Here is a 22,394-nt window from a genome sequence, read left to right on the forward strand (position 1 = left end):
AATCTACTATCCTTGCAGTAATTAATGAGGCGAGAAATGCGGAACTTGAGCGGGATTAAAATCACAGAGTTCTTTCTTCCATATTGAACTCCTGCTTCAAACATCTCCATGCCTACTGCGACAGGGAAAGAGATTCAGGTTGTTGAGGTGCACCACGTCACTTCTCCTATTGATAATAACTCACTTCTTAACGTGTGTTATAACCTGCAAAGGGAATCAATGGGAATACAGAGGTATCACCTGCTAGTATGAACAATAGATTCAACATCATTGGATTTGATCTTTCCAATGGAATCCCAATCCTGAAGCCCAAAGTTCCATTAATAATATGGAGTCTATAAAGTAGTGATTGCAGAGAGGAAAACAAACATTAGAGCAAACAAGAAATTGGATAATGTAAAGACAAATTATCAAGAACATACATACAAAATACAAAAATTGGCTAAAGACCAATACAAAGTCCACTATGGCAGCCCAATGGCAAATCGTGTTTAACAATGACAATAACAAGTTTTGGAATATATATACCAAAAACATAAGAGTACCATTGATATAAACCCCACTAATGAGTTCATGAGGACGCCTGGATGAAACACATCCAAACGCTGGTCTATCCAGAGGATAATCAGTACATTGATTTACCCCCTCAAGAAGAGGGAGAGAAAAGCTATACCAGTCCATAAGAAGGAATGCGAGCACAGGGGTAATGCGCTGGTCTTAGAAGCAAGACCACACAGAGCAACAGAGGTTTGAATCCCAGATCCGCGCTTAGAAACCAAACTCAGGTATAGTATTAGGAGTGTTATAAAAACAATTAAATGAATCAATTATATAAATAAATAAATCAAGGGAAGTACCATCTGATTACTGTTTGCCATGGTAGACTCCACTAGCAAATTATTATGTAACATCTTATTGGAAGATATACATGCATGAGTAAAAGAGACACCATTGCTCTGGAAACAACAGATCAGATTCCAAAGGGGGATGGGCACAATTCATTATATTTGGACCAACAAATATTTGATACGTTCCACTGAGGAAATTCTGAATAGCAATCTCTTCCTAGTTTTTATTAATTACTCCGGGGCATGCTATAGTGTGGATCATACAAAATTATTGTACAAACTAGAAAAATGGGTATCAGATTTGGCCACATGAAACCTAATAAAACAAATGTATCAATATACTTCAGTATCAATACAATTGTTGGATACCAACAAGGGGTTAAAACAGGATTGCGTCTTCGCGCCCCTTCTCTATAATGTGTACATCTACCCAAGAAATTAGACACATTTAATAATTTTCCACCAATGATTGATAAGCAATCTTTCAAGTGACTGTTTGATGGAGACAATACCATAATCTTGCATAGAACTGTGATTGGTCTGCAAAGATCCCTAAATGCCTTATCAAAATGCTCTTAAGAAAACAAACTTGTAACAAATCACAGTAAAGCTAAGATCTTGAAGGTGGGAAGAGAGAAACATAAAAGATTCAGATGAGCAATTGACTCAGTTTTGATTGAGGAAGTAGAGAAGTATCTCTATTTTAGGCACCTCATAGTACTAAATCAATAGAAAGTCACCTAACGTCACACATATTAAGGAAGTTTGGAGCATTCACGGTTTATTTACTCTAAAGGGGGCTTTCAATAGAGGGCCTCATCAAAATCTATAAATCGAGTATCTTTACCAGCATTCCATATGTTCTAGAATGCTACCCCGAGAGACAATTTAGATGGCTAAGTAAGCTACAAGGGAAACTCTGGTGCCCACACTAGGTTTATACCCAGTTGCTACCCATAGAAGCCATCAGAATGGAACTAGGCTTGACCTCACTATCTACTCTGTTGAGGATTAATCTACACATGAAAAGTCTGGTGGACAATAATATACATAGTTCCATACGTCGCCACTACTCACACAGATAGATAAAAACAGATGAAGGAGAAAACAGAACACTGGAAGAATTTGTGATTATGTGTGATGAGTCCTATGAGGCTATTGATTGAGATACAGAGGAGACAATCAATGTAGCTATTCGGAAAAGCAAATAACAAATAAAGCACTTCATTGGGACCGTATCAGTTACAGATCAATTATCTCTTAAGAAGTCCCATCAATAAAATGCTAAACAGGGCTTCCCTACCATAACCATTGTACATATATTGAAAATCAACGACCCACAACAAAGCACATTTTGTATGTGTTTATGATTCAATATGCTTCCTACAAGAATGCTTTTGCAAACCGTGGAGAAAATACCTCAAGAGCTCAAAGTTTTCAGATTGTGATATAGAGAACTTGAGACATCTTGTCACTTATTGACTCAGTGTAGTACGGTTGAAGCCTATTATCACACAGGTTATACTAGGTTTGTATGTGATCTGAAACAAGTGAAAGGTGATCAATTCTGGTCACATATAATTGCAGACAATTTATGCTCACCTGTTGGAGCAGCACACCATTTATGGGATAATATTTTCTCCCTATTGACCTAAAATATGTAAGATGAAAGATATAGAGTAGAAACCTTGTTGGAAAAAACAAGAACTCTGAGTGAATGCTGTCATATTGTAGTCAACGTGCTACCACGAAAGAAGAAGATAGTCCTTAAGGTTATTATTTTTAAAGGAATTGGCAAGTGTTCTTTTTCTATATAGGATAATTTTTTAATGGATTGTATTTCAAAATAATTGTATTTTAATGTTGTATAAGGTTTTGTTTAACTGTAAACACTGCAAAACACTGTTAGGGAGAATTCTCCAGAAGTGCCAAATTCACCTTACGTACTGAGTCCCTCAGCAGCTTTGCTGGATTTCTAGGATTTATTTTTGTGTGAGCCTTTTCTTCCCACTCTTACATGTGTTTTTGGCTATGTATTGCACAATTGTATGTGTTCATGGACTGTGGAGCCTCACCTACTCCATAGGCATCATCTTTTTACTGAGTGTCACACAACACCTTTAGTGCAGTGACACATGGTTGTCTTTTTCAGACTTCCCACTTAGAACTCCATTTTCCGGGACTGACCACTGTCTCCCAGAGCATGTAAAGTTGCCATTGACTTTATTAGTCTTTTTAAATTCACAGACCCAGTACAAACTATCTTCCTTAGAGTACTGTAAAGGGTTAATAATTATCCCGGTGTGTCTGTTTCTCATGGTACATTATTTCATTCCTCTTTCTTTAAGATTTGGCTGGTGGCAGTGGTATCTATCATTTTTTTCCTACTGCGTACTATGAAAATAGCCCTGGTACTGTTTTAGGCTAAGTTAGTAGCCTCGAACTGTAAACCCGCTGGACCCCTTTCATTTTATTTCGGTTCCGGCTGGGTTTATTTGCCATTTCTTTTTGTAAAGGTCTTTCTCGTGTTTTACTCTGCGCGCCAAACCCCGTTTGGTTCCTTTGTTCGCCATCGTTTGGCAGGCTTCTGCACAGAAGCCCTCCCTAGGTGCCTGAATGTCTGAGGGGGACAAGATGTGAGGGAGGGGTTTGAGACTCCCTACACAGGGTCTCCTTGGAGACCCATGTCGTACTCTGTATGATTGGCTGTGGTGACTGTCCCGCCAGGACAGCCACCCTGCTGTGTGATTGACAGCAGGCTGTGTGAATGGGGGAAAACTGCATAATAAGCAGGTCTCTGGGGCCACTGGATCGAGAAAACAGAAGAGAAGCTGGTGAAGCCCTGCTGTGGGTTCAAATCTCCAAACTTCGACGACAGAGAAGATCTGCAAGGAATCTTCTTCCCTTGAGCTGGGACCAACCAGTTTTCCAAACTTCAAGCCAGGCCTCTCTCCTCTGGTTGAATTTGCTGTTCACAGATAAAGTGAACTGGGTAGCCAGGAGGACTGGACCCTGCTTGGGTTTTAAGGAGCACACCTTTTCTTCATCGCTTTGCTCTGCTGCCGGTTTCTTCCCTGGGCAGTGCAGGACCCTCCAGTCTTCCTTCTCCTTGTCAGTCCGACAGTTGCTTCAGGAACCGTGAGCCTGCAGGATCTGCCAGGAACGTCTGCCTCAGCTACAGCATTCTTCTGCTCTAAAGGTACTGTGCTAACCCAGTTGTTTGTTCCGTCCGACCGCCGTGAAAGTGTTTGAAATCTTTTGCCAATCCAAGGGCTTGTCCTTCTCTATTCTTTAAAGTAACTTTTCTTCCGTTTTGAACTCTTGGCGAAGACTTAACCGCAAACTACTCTGAACTGTGTGATCCTCTGCAAAGATTCTGATCCATTGACTTTGGCTCAGGCCTCTTGATTTGACTTCCTTACTGTAGTAGACATTTCCAGATTGCCCTGCTTACTTACTTGTTGGTGCTGCTTAATTTATGTCTAACCCTGTCTTTCCCTCCCTTTTAAATTGCCGGAGTGCCATTTTGCTCACACTTCATTTTGAGCTTAACTTGTCCAGAATCTATTTGGTGGTGTGCAGCATATTAAGAGTGTGATTTATCTACTGCTTTACTTTAGTGAATTGTTTTACAAATGATGTGTAAATAAATGTATATTCTTTTACTCAGAAACCTTGAGTCAGTGTTCGTTTGAACCATAGTAATTGCTGTACTTTGGGTAACTTCTGGTACTGCTCACTTTACTATTGAGATAAGTCTGGCTGCTCAGCCATCGCTACCACTTTACTGTGTAGTACAGGCTTGTACCAAAGGTGAATTTGTACTGTCACTTGTAGTCTTAATTGTGTTCGGTGTTCCCAATTGGAACTGCATGTAATTCTGCCTAACAAACACTATAAAAGAATATTCCATATTAAAGCTGCACTCAAGTATACATTCCTCTGTTTACTGAAACCTTTGAATTTACTCTTAATTTGCAGCACAATTCTTTCACGTCCCTGGCTTATTAGAGAATCATGCACCTGCGCTTTCGCAAACATTCCCCCTATTTGGCCAACTAGCTTATATCTTCTTCTGTTAGTCCTTTATTTGTAACTCTTTTTTTGTCCTCTACTCTTCCCCATTGATGATTCCTCGTAGATTATGATCTGGGAAACCGTTGGCCGGAGCATTAAACACTCTTTTTTTGTCAATAGAGTGCAGCAAGCAGGGTGTATGACATGGCTAACACCAAGAGGCAAAAAAGAGCAGGCAGAAAAGGAGAAGAGGGGGCAACCATCAAAGTTAGAAGAATGATGCATGGAAAGTACATGAAAAGGCACGAATCAAAGGATATGAGAGGTCTTGAAGCACAGGATAGGAGAGCGCAGGCAGAGTGCTGTAGTAGGGGAGGCAGTACAGGGTAGGAATGTCAGGCAACATGGTGAAGGAGAAAATAGGCAGCACAGGGTAAACAGATTCAGGCAGCACAGTCTACGAGAGAGCAGAAAGCATGGGTGATGTTAAAGTTAATAATACCAAGTGGTAGAAGAGGGAACAAAGCAAATTGTAATACAGGGCAGACAGAGAGAAGACACGGTGGGAAAAAGAGAAACAGAGAGACAAAATGTGTGAGTGTGTGAAAATGCGAGGGAGAATGAGAATGAGTGAGTATTTTTATAGATGGTTTCCATGGATAAGGGCACGGCTACCGCCAAACTCGCTACCGGCACCCGCGAATGGGCCATTACCGGCCCATTACGAGTTCAATGGACCGGTAATTGCCCATTTGCGAATGCCGGTATGGCCAGACTCCCGATCCCCATTCTGACCCATAGGGCAGAATGGGGGTGGGGAGCATGGTTGCACTGGCACGATTTATAACGGTGCAGGTGCAGTCACGAGTTCTGCTCCTGGGTGGCGCTCTGCACACTTGGTCTGACCAGGAGTGCAGAGTGCAACCGCAAGCAGAACTCGTAATGTGGCGTTATGGTAACAACGACGCCGGTAGCACTACCAGCGCCGTTGTTGTGTTACCGCCAAATTCGGAATGAGGCCCAATGTGGTCTAAAATGTACTACTTAGACTCATATTTTTAAACATTTCTTGATTGAGGAACCTCCACATACTTATGTTTTGGTGCAAGGATCAGGTACACAGTAATCAACCAGTAAAGGAAGGACACATACAATGAATAGGCAGTGATGCCCGAGGCATCACAGAGCAGCCACACACACAGGCACTTATAGAGCAGCCACATACAGAGAATCACAGAGCATGCACATGTAGGCAATCAGAAATCAACCTCACACTCTAAATCACAAAGCAGATACAAACAGGGATTCACGGAACAGTCATCCACACAATCACAGAGCAGCTACAAACACAGAATCAGCAAAAAAATGCACAAGACCATCACAGACAGAGAATGGCAGAGCAGCCATATACTGTTAATCACAGTGCAGCCATGCTATGGGAATAAAGGTGGAGCCACGCTGCACAGGGAATCACAGAGCAGGCACACCCAGGCACTCACAAAGCAGCCATGCAAAGGGAAACATCAAGAAGCCACACACAGGAATAGTCACCCACAGGAACATTGCAGGTCAGACGCCAATACAGTCACAGAGAAGCTCTGCAAAGGGAATCACAGGCTACATTCACACAGGCAGTCACATAGCAAACACAGACAGGGAATCACAGAGTAGCCCAACAAATGGACATCAAGTAGCAGCCGGACACAGCAAATTAGGTTATGGGAATGAAAGTGTAGCACAGACAGGGAATAACAGAATAACCACATAAAGGTTTTCACAGAGTGGCCACATGCTGGGAAATAAAAAGAAGGCAAACACTGACAACACAAAGAGTCAAACACAACTTCACAGAGCAGTCAGACAACTGGAAACCACTGAGCATGTCCACACGTTCTATCACACAGAATCCCAGAAATAATGGGATCACAGAGCACTCACAAACGGAATCCAACAACAGTCACGCGCAAGGAATACAGATACAAAGGAGAGTATTGAAATAATCAGAACAATGTAGAGGGTTGATGAGCAAAAGCTCCCAGCAATCCGTCAGTCTCTGAACTGCATAGCACAATCCATACTGGTATCTGGGACAATATGCTCAAATTCCTGTGTAGAGAGTGCCTGTCAAGTAAGATAGCCCATTTTGTCTGTCTCTTCCCTGCTCTGTGAATCTAGCCCCTTTTCGTTGCCTATTCCTCTTTAAGTCTCTGGGCCTCATTACAAGTGTGGTAGTCTGGAAACAAGGGTCCTGGTAAGCTTACACACTGCAGAGCGCCTCAGCCCTGGTAGGCAGAATCACCACTGAAGCACTGGCACTGTTAGCAACGGTGCCGGTGCTTCCGTCTTCCCACTCCCATGGAGTACTATGGAACTCCATGGGAATGGGGACTTACAAAATCCGACACCTGACTTCCCGGGCCACCGGGACTTGTAATGTCCTGGTAGCACCGGGAAATGAAGTGTGGGATTCAGTGTTACAGGGTTAGCGTCAACCAGCGGTTGGCACCAGCAGGTTACCGCCAACCTCATAATGAAGCCCTCTATATCTTATCTGCCCACTCTGTATTTCTGTCTCTTTATCACGCTTTGGTTTCATCTGGCCTGACATGTGCCCACTTCATTTTGATGTCTTAGGCATTCTCTTTGCATATCTCCATGTCTATGTTTGTCTCTCTTCTGTGCCTGCTATCTCTTTATATATTGATCTAATTTTCTGTCTAATTGTCTCTTATAACTTGTTCTCTGTCTCCTACTTTGTCACTGACAATTGCCACTCTACTGGTGTCTCTTTCGGACCTCAGGTCTGGTATGAAGTGCAGCATTGTGAAAGCACATCAAGAACACAAGCAGCAGCTAGTATGTAAAGTGGACACAGAAAATAAACCTTGTGGAACTGAGTAAATAGACACCTGTTTTACACCCATCAGGTGATTCTTATGTCTGAAGCATTATATGATCATTGTGTTTAATAGTCCCCAAAAAACTGAACACTACACAGATAATGAAAACAGAACTTTCTCTAGGCATCCAACAATATCGATCGGGGTGACTGCAGCCCTCTGCAGTGATCAGTACTGCACAGTCCCAGTGTGGACTTGGGAAGGGAAATTTAGGGTCCTGAGAGCAGGGATAAGGAAAGTCAACCCTAGCATAAAGTTGCAGGTTCATGGAGGGGGTACCATCTCTAGCAAACAATTGCACACACATCAGGGAGTGTCCCAAGCTAAAGAGTGGATGCAGAAAGAGGAGGCATTGTGCAGGCTGAGCTAAAGCAGGAAGCATAATCCCTAATGTTTACTTCAGGGAAGAAGGGGGGTCATTAGGGGCAGATGGATTGCGCCTCTTTCTTGACACAGAAATGATGGCTGACTGAGCTAAGAATAATATCCTGAGAACAAAGGACTTGGAATGATATTTGAGGCGGAGGAATGATGGGGCACTTAGGAAACGATCCACTAATAGAAATAGTAAAACATAATTAAGTCTACTGTAGTGAGCAGAATGCTTTCTACCATTTCTAATAATAATATTGGAGTGTGTGCACAGAGCACATAGCGCGCACATTTAAAAGAATGTACACCATTTAGTGTATATTTAAGTAATCATGGCGAATTTGCATCGCATTTTGTGATAGTAGCAACACCATCGCACAATGCACTGTACATACATGCTATTAGTGATACGTTCCGTGTGCATTCCCTCCCCCCTCCTTACCATCCCCAACCAAAGCACATTCATAACAGGCTCTTGGACCTTCGTTGTCAATCATATGAAAACATATTTTAAACTCGCTATGCTTACTTAAATATGCTCCTCATAGAAAGCATATATATTTAACAGCTCGGAAATGTGTGGAATTTAGTGATCCCATACAAAAACATTACTAATACACATAGTAAGAATATTTCCATCCACCGCAGTAGGCGTTCAGGTCCTGCACCATTCTTCATATGTGCGTTCAGTGTTCCAGACCTCCAATGCAATGACACTGATAAAAAGTACACTTGTTGAGGTATCAGGGGAGGTTGTAGGTTCCTTTATTTAAGTTTTCAGGTATGACAGTTCAAGTTACACTGAAGTATAGGAGTTTAGAGTATTAAGTTAAGCAGGAGATATTGGTGAGTCCACTGGCTCCCACTGCCCAGGCTAAGTCATTCAAACTGCCTAGCTTGGAACACCGACCTTCAAATGTACACATATAAATATTCCAAGCATTCTGGGAACATTCTCTCAGTGACATCATGACAGGACATCATCAGACACACTCAGGCACAGCTACAGGATATTACATGCATCTCCCCTTCTTGCATCTGAAGAAGTAACAAAGAAAGAAAGAAAGAAAGTAACAGAGAAGTGGGTGGAAAAGTGGTCTGTCGTGGTCACAAGCAGCATCAGCAGCAAGTCTGTTCACCACTTTTACTACAGAGAGGCAGAGTCTTTCGCCAACAATGAGAGACTGTTTTCTACAAAAGCCCATTTACAGCACAAAGCGCGCGGTGAGAAGAGGGCGGAAAAGTGGTCTGTCGCGAGAACGCAGCAGGGAGCACCCCCCATCCACCTTCCCTGGTTAATTCACTCCCCAATTGAAGATATCAACATACAGATAGAGATTCATAGTTGGTGGTCCAGTGAATACAGAAACAACCAGGTAAGGAAAACGGTGGGCTGGGAGACTGGGAGACTCTTGGGGCAAGTTCCCCTTTGATCTCTTTTTCCACAGATTTTGTGGCAGAACGAAGCAACACACAGCTCACTGTTTTGGCCCCAAGACAATAAGACATGGCTGGGAGGGCTGCTAGGTTTCCCACTTGCAGTCTAACCCAAGAGGATGAAGATGGGCGATGTCTCCGGAGCGCCCGCCTGCGACAAGACAGCGAGAAAGTGCAGGCGTTAGAAGAAGCTCTACTAACAACATTTTTCCCAGAGGCATGTCCCAGAGCCAATGATCCCCATGCAGTTTTCATGAAAGAGGCCGGTTTTGAGGAAGGCCATACACAAAACTTAACGAAAACGTCACACTACTGTGCTAAAGAAATGTAACACGCACTTACCAGTAGAGGTGGAGGTGGACTAGGAGGAGTCCGAAGTGCTGGAGGTGCGGTCCCCAATGGCTATGCCATGCCCTCGCCCGAGGTTGGCAGCCCGCCAGGCAGTGCTGCACCTGTTGTTCTGCCGTTGTCCTCGGGAGGGAGGGCGAGGCGAGACGCTGTGTGCGGTGTCGGTGGTGGACTAGGAGATGGAGGGGAGAGGGACGCTGTGAGTGGGGACCTGGTGGGTGTTGGCCAGCATGGCTCAAGGGCAGCACCGGGGCCGGCGGGTATTCTCGTGGATGAATGCTGCCATGGGCCCGAGCCTGTGCCCAATCGAGATCACAGCGTTTCCATTGATGGTCACGTGCCAGGGTGCAGTAGGCCAGCGCAGGAGGATAGAGGGCGTTCTCAGTCGTTGCTCAGGCTGCACGGGCAAGCCCAAAAGCCCAGATCCATGTACATCGAGAGAACAGACACAGCAGGATCTGTTCCCAGCTGAGTCAACACAGCTGGTTCAAGCACTCACAGCAGAACCCTGCATAACAGCTCTGCTAACATCGACTTGAAATGTGAAAAAACGCATGAGACATACCACGGAAATGGAGGTCTCAAACAAAAAAACTGTTAAAAAAACAAAACATAACTAATTCCAATAGGCAAGTGAAGGGGAGAGGCAACAAAGCTGAGATGGCCCCAAAAGGAAAACGCGGAGGCAGTGGTTGTGTCAGGAAATCAGGCACAGCCAAATCCACTAGTGTGCGCATCCTGACAGAGTTTTTCAAGGCACAACTATCTACGAAGCACAAAGAGTTCAAGGAAGTATCTGATGCTGAGATGTTAGCAGCAGTGAAAGATAACTTCCCCTGTACAAAACAACGAAGGCTAGATGTGCCAACAGGGAAGTGCAATGATCCACCCACACTCACACCAGGAAAGACAAAGGTGCTGAATCCCACAAGGCCTTTGGACAAATACAGTACTCCTGTGCGATGGAAAGACATACTAGATAGTGATGGCCCACGGATTGAGAAAACTCCTATGCCTGACATGGCAAAGCAACTCTCCATCTAACACACAACGAGTAATGAAAAAGGGGCACCCCAAAATAGCACAGAAAAGGGCCACCAAGTTGGAATACTAGATTCAAGTGAAGAGCAAACATCAGCAAATGCCTCAGCTGATGTAGACACAGTAGATAAGCACCCATCCGCCACAATGGATAAAGACAAACAAGCCACGCTGATTGACACACCGATCCCTCAAATGGAAAGTGACCATGGATACTCTTTAAAGGACGTTGTCTTAAAGAAGGCTCTACAAAAGCCCCTGTTTGCTTGCAACACAACAGCAAATTGCAGACACTCTTATGCTGACAGTACACACATGACAATTCCAATGCATGAGGCCATTTATTGTCCGGAGTCACGTTCTCACCGTAGAAGTTCCATGGAGTCACGCTCTCACCATAGATGCTCAATGGACTCTTCCCACAATGCGTCATTGCATAATACTCATCCTCAAAGTACAATGATGTCAACTCTGATGAAAAGAGCCACCACACATCCAACAGTAGCGCCCATTGAGACGCCTGCCAAGAAACTTGACATGACAACCATCATGTCCGCTTTAACAATAGCCCTCGCGCCTTTCTGCAAGTTAACTGAGTCAATTTATGATACACTGCAAGACTACTCATCCATACAAGCCATGCTGCTCTCCAAAATGATTTTTGTCAAGGGTTATATCACAGCCCACGAAGAAAGAGACACTATGACCGTCAAGACAGATCAAATAGTATGTGACCTAATGTCAAAAATAGCATTGGTTATTTCAAGCAAAGATGCTGTACAAAAAGCCGAGACGAAGGTCAAACTCAAGAAAGATATAAGCTGACAAACAATAAAAAATATTGATTTGACGGCCACTCGGTGAAAGATGTGGGTTCAGATACCGTCTTAAAACAAACAACAGTACTGATGGTGGTAGGAAAACTGACAGATGAAAGCGCGACAGAGCAAGTACTAAACGAAGTGCCAGATATGGCATACTCAATGTTAGACAGAAACCTGTGCAGTTCCCTCTGGGACCACTGCAAAAGATTTAAGACTACAGGTGTTTGGCAGTAAACCCAATATGTAGCAGTCTGCACCACCCAGATTTACCTGGTAGCTGTGGCTGAGCAGTCAGACTTCTCTCAAGAAGAGCTCGGCAGTATACAGAGCATACACAATAGGTCAAGAGAGCACAGTAGAACAAGCAAACACTGACCAGAGCTTGGTGTAAAAGAGATATCATTATTTATTTAAAAACACATCTAGTAAACACACTGGCACTAATATCAAGCAGTTCAAAAACACGGTCACTAAAAGATATACACTCCCTTAAACGGTTATTAGACAAGTCTTTAGTAAAGCCACACTTATTTTCAGACAGCGGTGAGCGCTTAACGAAGATGGTACTCTAATAAATTGGTTAACAAGGGAGAGAAAGGCAAAGCATAGATAGAACAGGTCCCAACACTTTAAAACTAACACAGTAGGAGAAGAAGGCAGGTTAAAACCGTGAAGTTAAAGTTCAGAAAGCCGGACCCACTTTAAGAGGATCCGCGAGAAATGTGTCCAAGGTCACACGGTTGAAAGTGCACCGAAGTCTCGACAAAGGTTCAGAAAAGTGTTGGACAACAGAAAGGGACCAGTTAGATGGTCAGGCGGCCAGCCCAGTCCAGAAGGTTAAGGAGTTACTGTCACCTTGTAGCAATCTATAGAAAGGGAGGCCTAGCGGACACAGTACCTTAAAATGTTGAGAACGCTCCAGCGTGGGCAGTTGTTCCTGGCAGCTGATGCAAGTCAGTGCATCGTCCGGGGGAAGAGAGGATCTCGTCGTGGAGGAAAGCAGAAGGTTGTTGCACTGCCGCGGAGTTCTCAATTAAAAGGAGCGGTCCTTTTATTCGCGGTGCAAGGGTAAGTGGCTATACGGTTGCTGGGGTTCTTGGCACTGGCAATTCGATCACTTGGACGTCTTGGAAGCGAAAAAGAAGGCAAACTGGTTGTTCCCACCAGTCAAGGGAAGAAGTCTCTCCAGCAGGGAGATCTCCTCTGTCGTTGGGAAGTGGTGAGTCAGTTCAGCAGGGCTCCACCGGTGGTGTCGTCGTAGCAGGTCGGCTCAGCTTCTCCCTCTTCGGATTTTCAGGTCCTGTGGCGACTTCTGAAGTTCCAGTCCCAAAAGCCCTGCTTTTATGTAAGAAACCCTCAGTCATTCAGCCTAGCTGTCAATCAAACATGCTAAGTGGTGAGCGGGGCGGCTCACCACTTGGGCCAATCACGCAAGAGTGTGACTTGGGTTGGCAAGGCAACTTAGTCCAAGGTGCCTAAACCCCCTCCTACACCCCCTGTGGTACCCAGATAGAGTGGCACCACTTTGGAGGGCTTCTGTGTAGAAGCCTGCCAAAAGTGGAACAAAGGGCTCGACCTTTGGTTTGGAGTTACAGAGGCGAACACAAACGCCATTTTAAAACCGAGTTCTGGCGCAAAGATCCTACCGGTGAATTAATATTAAATAAATAAACCGGCGGTATCTTTAACATTGCACCAAAAAGTGGTGCGAGTAAAATACATGGGAAAATCCCATAGAGAATATTCTTAAGGAATATAACAAGTAGTATCCACTGCCACCAGCCAAAACTCGACGAGGGGGGACGGGACAGTGCCCCCTCGATCAACAGACCCAGGGGCAATCGAATTGCCCCTACCAGTATGTCCACAATATGATGGTTTGTACCGGTTCTGTTAGTAATTTGGGACTAGTAAAGCCGATGGTGACTTTACATGCCCTGGGAGACAGTAGTCAGTCCCAGGGTATGGAGTCTATGGTGGGGGTCACCTAGGACACCCCTGTGTTACTGCACCGAGGGTGCTGTGTAACACACATAGAAAAAAAACACATGAGACCCTATGGAGTAAAAGACCCCATAGCCCATAAAACACATAGATCAACACATGAATACCCCAAATCATGTCCAAGAGTGCGAGAAAAAGAGTCTCACTCTTGGCAGGAGAAAAAAACAAACTCCAGAAATCCAGCAAAGCTGCTGGGGGACTCACTAGGTTAGGAAATTCAGCCTAAACAGAGAATTCTCCCTAACACTCAATATTTGACAAACCAAAATCAGGACCAGTGATGACCCTTGGAAATCCCAAGGCACTGCCGCAAGGTGCGACTGTGCAGCCGAAGAAGGTGACAATCGTGCAAAATAATGTAACAGCACCAAACATAATGAGGAAAAATGGCGCTATTCACAGCTCGGCAAATTCAGACTGTGAGCACTTACAGCAAATACAACCTGCACCAGTGAAAGCGAGAGAATTTGTTCTCCAAAGTCCACAGAGGATTTCCTCAGCAATGACGAGTTGATGAACATAAGTGAGCATCTCACAGGTGACTCAACCTTGGTTTGGTTTGCAACTCATCTGTTTATAGTCAAACTGCAGATGAAGTAACTTTTGATCAAGCACCGCAAGGAAAGGGCATCACGCCGAAGGCACCATGTGCCGAGCAATTTAAACTCACACCAAAAAACCTTGATGACAGCATTGATAGACATTTCCTAACCTTGGAAGAGAAATGCAAAAGAACAACACAAACAGCAAATTGGTACACCCATCAGACAGACATGACTGAAAATGAGACAATAGATGGAGTCCCAGATGGAAATAGCAAAAAGATCACTGAGAGACTGTATCAAATAGCAGAAAATCTGACTCAGAGGAAACATACAAAAGCAAAGGCGTTGCCAAGGTGACACCTGACACACACACCAGGTGCTTTAAAAGGTGTAACCCAAAAAGAAATGTCGAAAACGTATTATAGATCCAGAACAGAAATATACCATCCAAGGAGCGTAAGACCAAAAGAGGCAAGATGGACTTTCAAAATGGAGCAGAGACCAAGTAACACAGATCCTGTAACCCTGAATAGAAGACCTATCCTTGCGATTTTACACCACATCCCGAACATTCAGGCAATAAAGTCAGATGACTTACTAATTGTCAAACCATGGCATGACCATCAAAGAGCCTCATCTAACTTGTACATCGACTCATCGTCAGTACAAAAAATCTTATGCAAGGCCACAACCAAAATCAGAAAAATGGGATATGACATGTTTTAAACAACATCAAAAGGTCAAACGTCGCACAGTTCAAGAGAAACCAGGCGGCTAATCAAAAAAAACACACATAGCAGAGAGGAGCAAGACGAGGCAATTCCTAACCTGAGGTGGAAAAATTCCACAGAGCTAACGCATAGAGTCCTTCAGGAAGATATTGAAACCAACAGAAGGACAAGGATGGAGAAAACAACTGATGAAGGCAGTTGGATAAGAAAAAGTAGCACCTCTAAGAGCGCTGCAACCATAAATAGGCAAATTCCAGATAAATATGAACACAAGAAATCAAATACTAATGAGCTATTGTTAAACACAAAAGAAAATGCACGTACGATCATGAGAGCCATCACACAATCCGTGCAGTGCAACAGGTCGCAAACGGCAACACTAAGTAAACAAGAAAACAAACAAGGCATCTGGTCATGGCTACCGAAAGCGCTTGCATCACATCTAAACAAATAGCAATTCGAGCCGGAGGGCAATCAGTCAACAGAATCTCAAAAGGATGCACCCCAACACAACCTGAAATTATGTTCGTGGAACACTAGAGGATACCTGCACCTAACGGCTCCAGGTGATGTAAATTTGGGAACATATGACATCATATGCCTGCAGGAGACATGGTTGGCCAAACCACCGTCCATAGAGGGATATGAAATTGCAATTGCCCCCGCAGCCAAAGGTCATTTTGGTCGCCCATCCTCAGGTATTCTAACGACATGCCGCAATGGCTGTAGCCTGACACTGGATAAAATCTTGATCGACAACACATCTGTTCTTGCGGTCACGGCAACATAGGACCAAACGAACAACAAAAAAAAACAAACCGATTCAAACACAGCAGTCATTGTTAACACTTACTGGAATCCGGCAGTCATAGAATCTGCTAAATTCATTTCAACACTGGAGCACATGATCGACGAGACCATGGCAATGCTCATGACACTATATCTACTCATCTGTGGTGATCTAAATGCAGTGTGCCAAATGGATAATTCAAAACAATCCAAACTAAAGGCAGCTCCGACAGTACGACGAAGGAAAGCATGGTTAGACATGACACAATCACGAGACTTACATAACCTGGATATCATTTTCACACAACAAAACAGGCCACCGACGTGGGAATGCATTGAGTCACAGGTTACAATTGATTACGTCTTTGTTTCTAAACCCTTGCTGCAGCTGACAAGCGCGTTCAAAGTACTACGAACAACTGCCAGCGATCATAATCTTCTGGAAATGACATGAAATATCCCCTGTAAGAAAAATGAAAGGATGAAAATGCACATTGAGACTAATACAGAGGGCTCCCGAATTAAACTAACTGCAAATGCTATTAAAGAACTAACAGCAAAATATCAGTCCTGTCGGAAAACCGAGGAAATAAAATCAGTTGACGACCAACCACTACTCAGGTCGTACAAACATCAATCGGCAAACAAAAAACTCTTCCACAGAGTGAGAAATCACTCCTACAATAGAGAACCTGTGTAGAAGCGACAATAATATAGAAAACAGTTTAAAATGTTGCTCCACACTTTAGGAACTGCGCCACACTGGATACTTGTGAAAAGGTTGATATTTATTCTATTGCCCTTAGTAGATAACACGTGTTTCGACACATCAGTGTCTTTTTCAAATCAGGGCTTTTGGTAAGGCTAATTTCCAAATCAAGATTATTCGATTAAGTGAAACAAAAAATCACGGGATGAATCCCCCTTTCAGCTGCGAGCAATCTCCTATCGTCTGAATCCAATGGCAGAGCAAATGCCCAATAATATTGGGCAACACACATGGGAAACCCATTTCGAAAGTGTGTTTCAATCCGTCCATGATGAATATCAAGAGGACGTGTTCCTAAACAGCTCCGAGTGGATCAATCTTGACAACAGAGAAGATATAGAAGACGCAATTAAAAAAACTCAATAGCTCCAGGGCTTCTGGGCCAGATGGAATCACAAACTTCGAGCTAAAATCTCAGTCTACTGAATGGGCAGCTTTACTCAGTCTAATCCTCAGAAGATGTGCAGAGACAAAATCGCTGCCACCATCCTGTAACTCTGCGATCGTGATACTGATCTATAAAAAAGGGAACAAGAATGACCCCCAAAACTTCTGCCCCATAGCACTGCTTGATGCTATTAGTAAAGTTTTTGGGTCACTACTGATGAAAAAATGTCAATCTTGGGCAGCATCTGTAAATTGCAACGACCATCTACAGGCAGGCTTTTAAAAAAATGCGGGGACTGCAGGCAACATCCTTCTGCTCAGTGTTTTGAAGAGCAAAGCATTACAACACGAACCGCGTCTATTTGTCATGTTTATCGATTTCACACAGGCATTCGACTGGGTTTAAAGACATCGCCTTTGGAAGAAACCTTCAAACTAGAAGTGTCCAAAAGACATTTTGGTGCCAATACACACCCTATACTCCAAAACAACAATGTAAGATTAAATCGACAGGGGGACTTATCAGCAGAAATTCCAACTACACGTGGGGTGAAGCAAGGGTGCCCTCTAGCATCATCTCTCTTCCTGGCCTGCATAGGCGATTTCCAAAACACAGAAGCGGATGAACGAGTATTTCCACCAAAAATCGGAAGCTCAACAATCTCTCTGCTTCTATACGTGGACGATTTAACACTATTCGACCAAACACACATTGGACTTCAGTGGAAAATGAATAACTCGCTTCTGTATACAAGAGAAAACCATCTAGAGGTCAATAAAGGAAAAACAAAAGTAATGATACTACAAAAAGCCAGTAGAAGATCAAATAAGAACAAATGGCACCTGGCAGAAACTCAAATAGAGACAGTCCAAAGTTTCAAATGCTTGGGTGTCACCCTGGACAGCTCCAAACGTGAAACAGCAATGCAAGAAACCTTACATGGAAAAATCAAAATGCTAGCGGCTCAGGCAAAAGTGATTGACAGAAAATGTGGCTGATACTCACTGATACCAACACTTAACTTCTATAAAATGAGGGTAGTCCCCTCCGTGACGTATGGGGTTGAGGGAATGCCAACTTTCCCAAGTGAAATCTGGCCCAAACAAGAAGCCGCATCCTGGAGATCTGTTCTCGGACTGCCAAAGTCAACATCTGGAGTAGTCATCAGACGTGAACTGAGTCTTTTGTCTCTTCAATGCACTGTAAGCTGCAACTCCTTAATGCTATACAGGAAATACAGAATGACAGACAGTAATCAAATATATAAAATGATTAACAAAGAAATGCAAGAGGACAAATTTGAGCTTCTCACTGAATGGAAAAAGGAAAATGAAATGTTATTGGATTCAGTTGGCAGTCATGAAGACAAACTCATTCAGAACCCAAGGAAAGTGCTACGAAAAATTAAAGAACTAGATTGGGCAAAACCAACAGACATGGCGTCAATAAATTGACCGCTCATCTTCCGTACAACACAAAAAAATGAAACGAGCTACACAACTTCATAATAAAATTTCCAAACAAAAGTGCCCATGATTTTATCTTGAGAGCCAGACTCAATTTGCTCGAAACAAATTAAATTCTTCACATTAGAGGCCACTCCCAGACAGCCACTTGCCGTTACAATCAAAATCCGTCGGCCCACAACAAAGAGACTATACAGCATTTGTTGACTTTATGTTCAGGAACTCACCTGATTAGATCACGTTATCTAAACAACTTGTGTGGCCACGATACTTCACTGAATGAAGAGGCATGGTGGTATAGGTTGATAGGCGGTGACCGATCCAGCTGGCAAATCGGCACGTCAAAAATTCTGGAGTACATTGTAAATAACCTGTTACATCGGAATTAGCTGCTACAAACACAATCATGGTTTCAATCTTTCTAGAAGAAAATGCTTAAGAGACAAATACTGCGAGAATTTATTTTCTCATTTTCGTTTTGTAAAAATCTTTTGTGGATTATACAAATAAATAAATACATTTTAAAAGATACTGGGCCTCATTAGGAGTTTGGAGGCAGCCATGCCCTTAATAAGGGCAAGGATGCCTCCAAACTCGGATCCGGGTCCGTGGTCCCTGAATGGGGAAATATCGGGCCATTCCGACATTGGAGGGAACCCAGACCCGGACCATCCCCATTCCCATTTCAGCCCCCATAGGGCTCAATGGGAATGGGGAGCATGCTAGCAACGGGCCTGTTAATGACGTGCCCGTTGTTAGCATGCTGGGCCGTCGCAGGACCCTCTAAGGACGTCTGGTAAAACCAGACTTCCAGAGCGGGTCCCGCGAGCGGACCTCGTAATAGGGTGGTATGGGGTTAACGGCTCTGCCTTTACCGGTGCCGTTAACCCCCTTACCGCCCACCTCGTAATGAGGCCCACTGTGTGTGCGCCCTTGGGATAAACACAACAGTATGAGGGTATTTGTATTTATTTGTATTTATTAAATTTATAGAGCGCTTTACTCCAAAGCGCTTATCCACAGTCACTTCGGGGATCACAGGCATACAGACAGTCACAGAAAATACATAGTGACAATACAATGCTGCTTCGGAAGCAAGATTCTCTTAAACAACAACACCACCACATCCTGGTCTGGGGGCCAGTCAGTTAAGCTTCAATTAGCCAAACACTAACACATACCAAACTGTGAACGAAAAGAAAATGCAGCAAAAAGATGACAAACAGCTAGCAGGTACCAATAGCTTTGCTTTTGCTGATTTGCAAATGTCAACACCAAAATAAACACGCACAAAAACCATATTACACTAGGCATACATTATGAAGTGGGCCTGACATACCCTAAACATGAAATATCCATCAAGGCAGGCCTTCACAAAGTAAAAACTGTCAATTCCCATTAAAATCAGGCATCTAAAAAATCAGTATAAAATAATACACCGCCATAAACAGTGGTTGAGATATGTGTGAGACAGTGCGAAAACAGTAGAGTCCTCAACATAAGGTAAAGATCCCACCACCGGATAAGAAAATAACCATATCCGGAGAATACGCAACATGCAAGAAAGATGCACGATTGCACGCAAATGTTGGCATCAATGTTAGACCATAAGTAAGTGTGAACATCACCCTTGTCAATAATGCTAGAATGTCATTTAATGAACACAACATGCAAGAAAGATGCATGAGTGCACCAAAAAGTTATTTCACGTCTCAGGAGGCTAGCTCAGTGGCAACATGCTCGCCTTGGAAACAAAACGACACGGAGCAACACAGGTTCGATCCCCGGGTACGCGCTTAGCTCCCTCTGGGTATTAAGCGCGTTATAAATGACCAATTACAATTACATATTAAAGCATTATCAATTGTGAACTGCAGCATTGTGGTTAATGCCAGAATGACACTAAAGAACCAAAATGCAGAATTAAAAATGGCAAAACCCGGGTGAAAGAGGCATCCTAACTTACACCGGCAACTTTTGAACTCTGATGCAGGAGGCGTCCCACCCCGCATCAGTCATTCTGCCTACATGTAAGTATATACGTTAAAGAATGTCATGTAAGTCGGCAAACCTCAGCAATTAGAAAGACAATGCAGGAATAGTCTGAAACAAGGGATCAATTAAATGGTAATCATGCAGGACTCAATTATGTACACAAGTATAAATAACACAAACATGTTACTGCATGTACAATGTTGACACAGTTGCCATAGTATTGTAAATATTAATGCTACAAGTCCTTGTTATGAAGATGCCACTAGATGGAAAGAGTCTGAAGCTTCAATTCCACACGACGTTATGTCTGTAATAGCTACAAACACAGTTACATCTGAAGCACAGATTAAAAAAAGTAAATGCCTCACTAAACATCAAGAGAGAGCTGGGACAATGTAAAATGTAGTAGTGTGAAATGCTTAAAGGCAAATGTGGCAAGTAACAACTATAAATATGTCAATGGCAACAAGCATCAGCATGAGAATGTTAGCCACCGTCCTCAGAATGGAATAAGCTTCAGCTTTAAAAGCAGGCGCACAACCACAATACATTGCTGAAGTACCAGCAAATACATGTTGCAAATGGCAAAGTAAAAAACAAATGTAGCAGTACGTTTCTGTACACACTGATGACAGCTGTGTATAAATAAAATAAACTAGAAATACCAACGAGAAAAATAAAAGCAAAGTCTCCCAGTAATGGAATAGTGGGTGCAGCACCTCTGCTTCATATATGCATTTGGTTTCCTCAGCATAAATGCCAACATTCTGTGACCAGAAATCTGTAGGAATCTTAAAGTTTCACAATAGTAATTTCCATAATCATATCAGAGGAAATGATGTCACATGAACGTTGACCTTATGACATCACGGGAAATTACCTCAAGTGAAGAGATCATAAGAAAGGACTGCCTGGCGTGGCATAGTCCAGATCCTCTGACTCATCGTTAGAAATAAATGTAGCAAATAAGTGACTGTGAGCAGTGTGACCAGCTTCTTCCTCACTAATACATATTTCCCTCTTTAAACATACCCGCTAATTATCACGAGATGGCCAGCCAGCAGGGAGCTGAAACATGAAATACCCACCAAAAAGCTATAAATCCTTCTATTTCAACAAGTACCTGCTGTGGAGGAACCGGTGTGGAAGAGCAACAAGGTGATAACACTTCTATATACCCCAAGGGAAGTGACGGCCGCAAGGGCTCCTGCAAATCCAGCTTGTAAGGCAAGACCCAGAACAAAAGTAATATAGAGAGAAATATATTGTTGTGTTATAAAACTGCTGACTGGCAACATGGGGCTGTTTTTGGGGGCCTCCATGAATCGCTGCTTGGCTTTTTTGTCTGTTTTTCTTATGTCGACTCGGTGCCTCCTACCCACCTTTCATCTTTCTCATCCATCTGCTTATTTTTTCTCCCGTCCCCTCGGTGCCCCAGTGAGATGGCCATTGGGCACATAACAAGCACTGCTTTCAGTTTCAAATTGCTGTGTCATGGCGCTAATGGGAGTAGCCGGGACCCAGGGAAAAGGCAGCAGTGACAAGTTTCTACCCTCTCCTGCCTTCAGTTGACAAGGCACAGTGCTTTCCGACATGGCCCCTGCCCCCACCCCAAGAAGCTTTGCCATTCAAGCGTCCTGGTGCCTCGGTTCATGAAGTTGCTTCTGCACAAGTGTGGGGCATTTCTTGCACTAACACAAATCCTTTTCCCAACTCCACAAAGCGCAGACGGGAACTTTCTGAGTTTAAATGACATAGCTACTGAAAAGCTGCTGTTACTGTTTGGGGTGATGTAAAGGCCCCAAACAGCAGTCCCTTTCACATGAATAGCAAGATTTTAAACACTGAAACAAGAAGGGCATGGCCTTTGTTTTGTTTTTCAAGTACAACTAAAGATCCATGTGGAAAGGGGCCTACCTG

At 43.5% G+C, this 22,394-nt stretch overlaps 1 protein-coding gene across 1 annotated transcript in view; it reads right to left on the bottom strand.

Annotated features, from left to right (window-relative positions):
* Positions 1 to 22,394, bottom strand: part of LOC138569069 (tachykinin-like peptide) — a 265,883-nt gene that overhangs the window by 242,295 nt on the left and 1,194 nt on the right. The window lies entirely within an intron of this gene.

The sequence above is a fragment of the Ambystoma mexicanum genome, chromosome 2q, assembly GCF_040938575.1.
Source record: "Ambystoma mexicanum isolate Mex_15411 chromosome 2q, UKY_AmexF1_1, whole genome shotgun sequence".
Lineage (NCBI taxonomy): Eukaryota > Metazoa > Chordata > Amphibia > Caudata > Ambystomatidae > Ambystoma > Ambystoma mexicanum.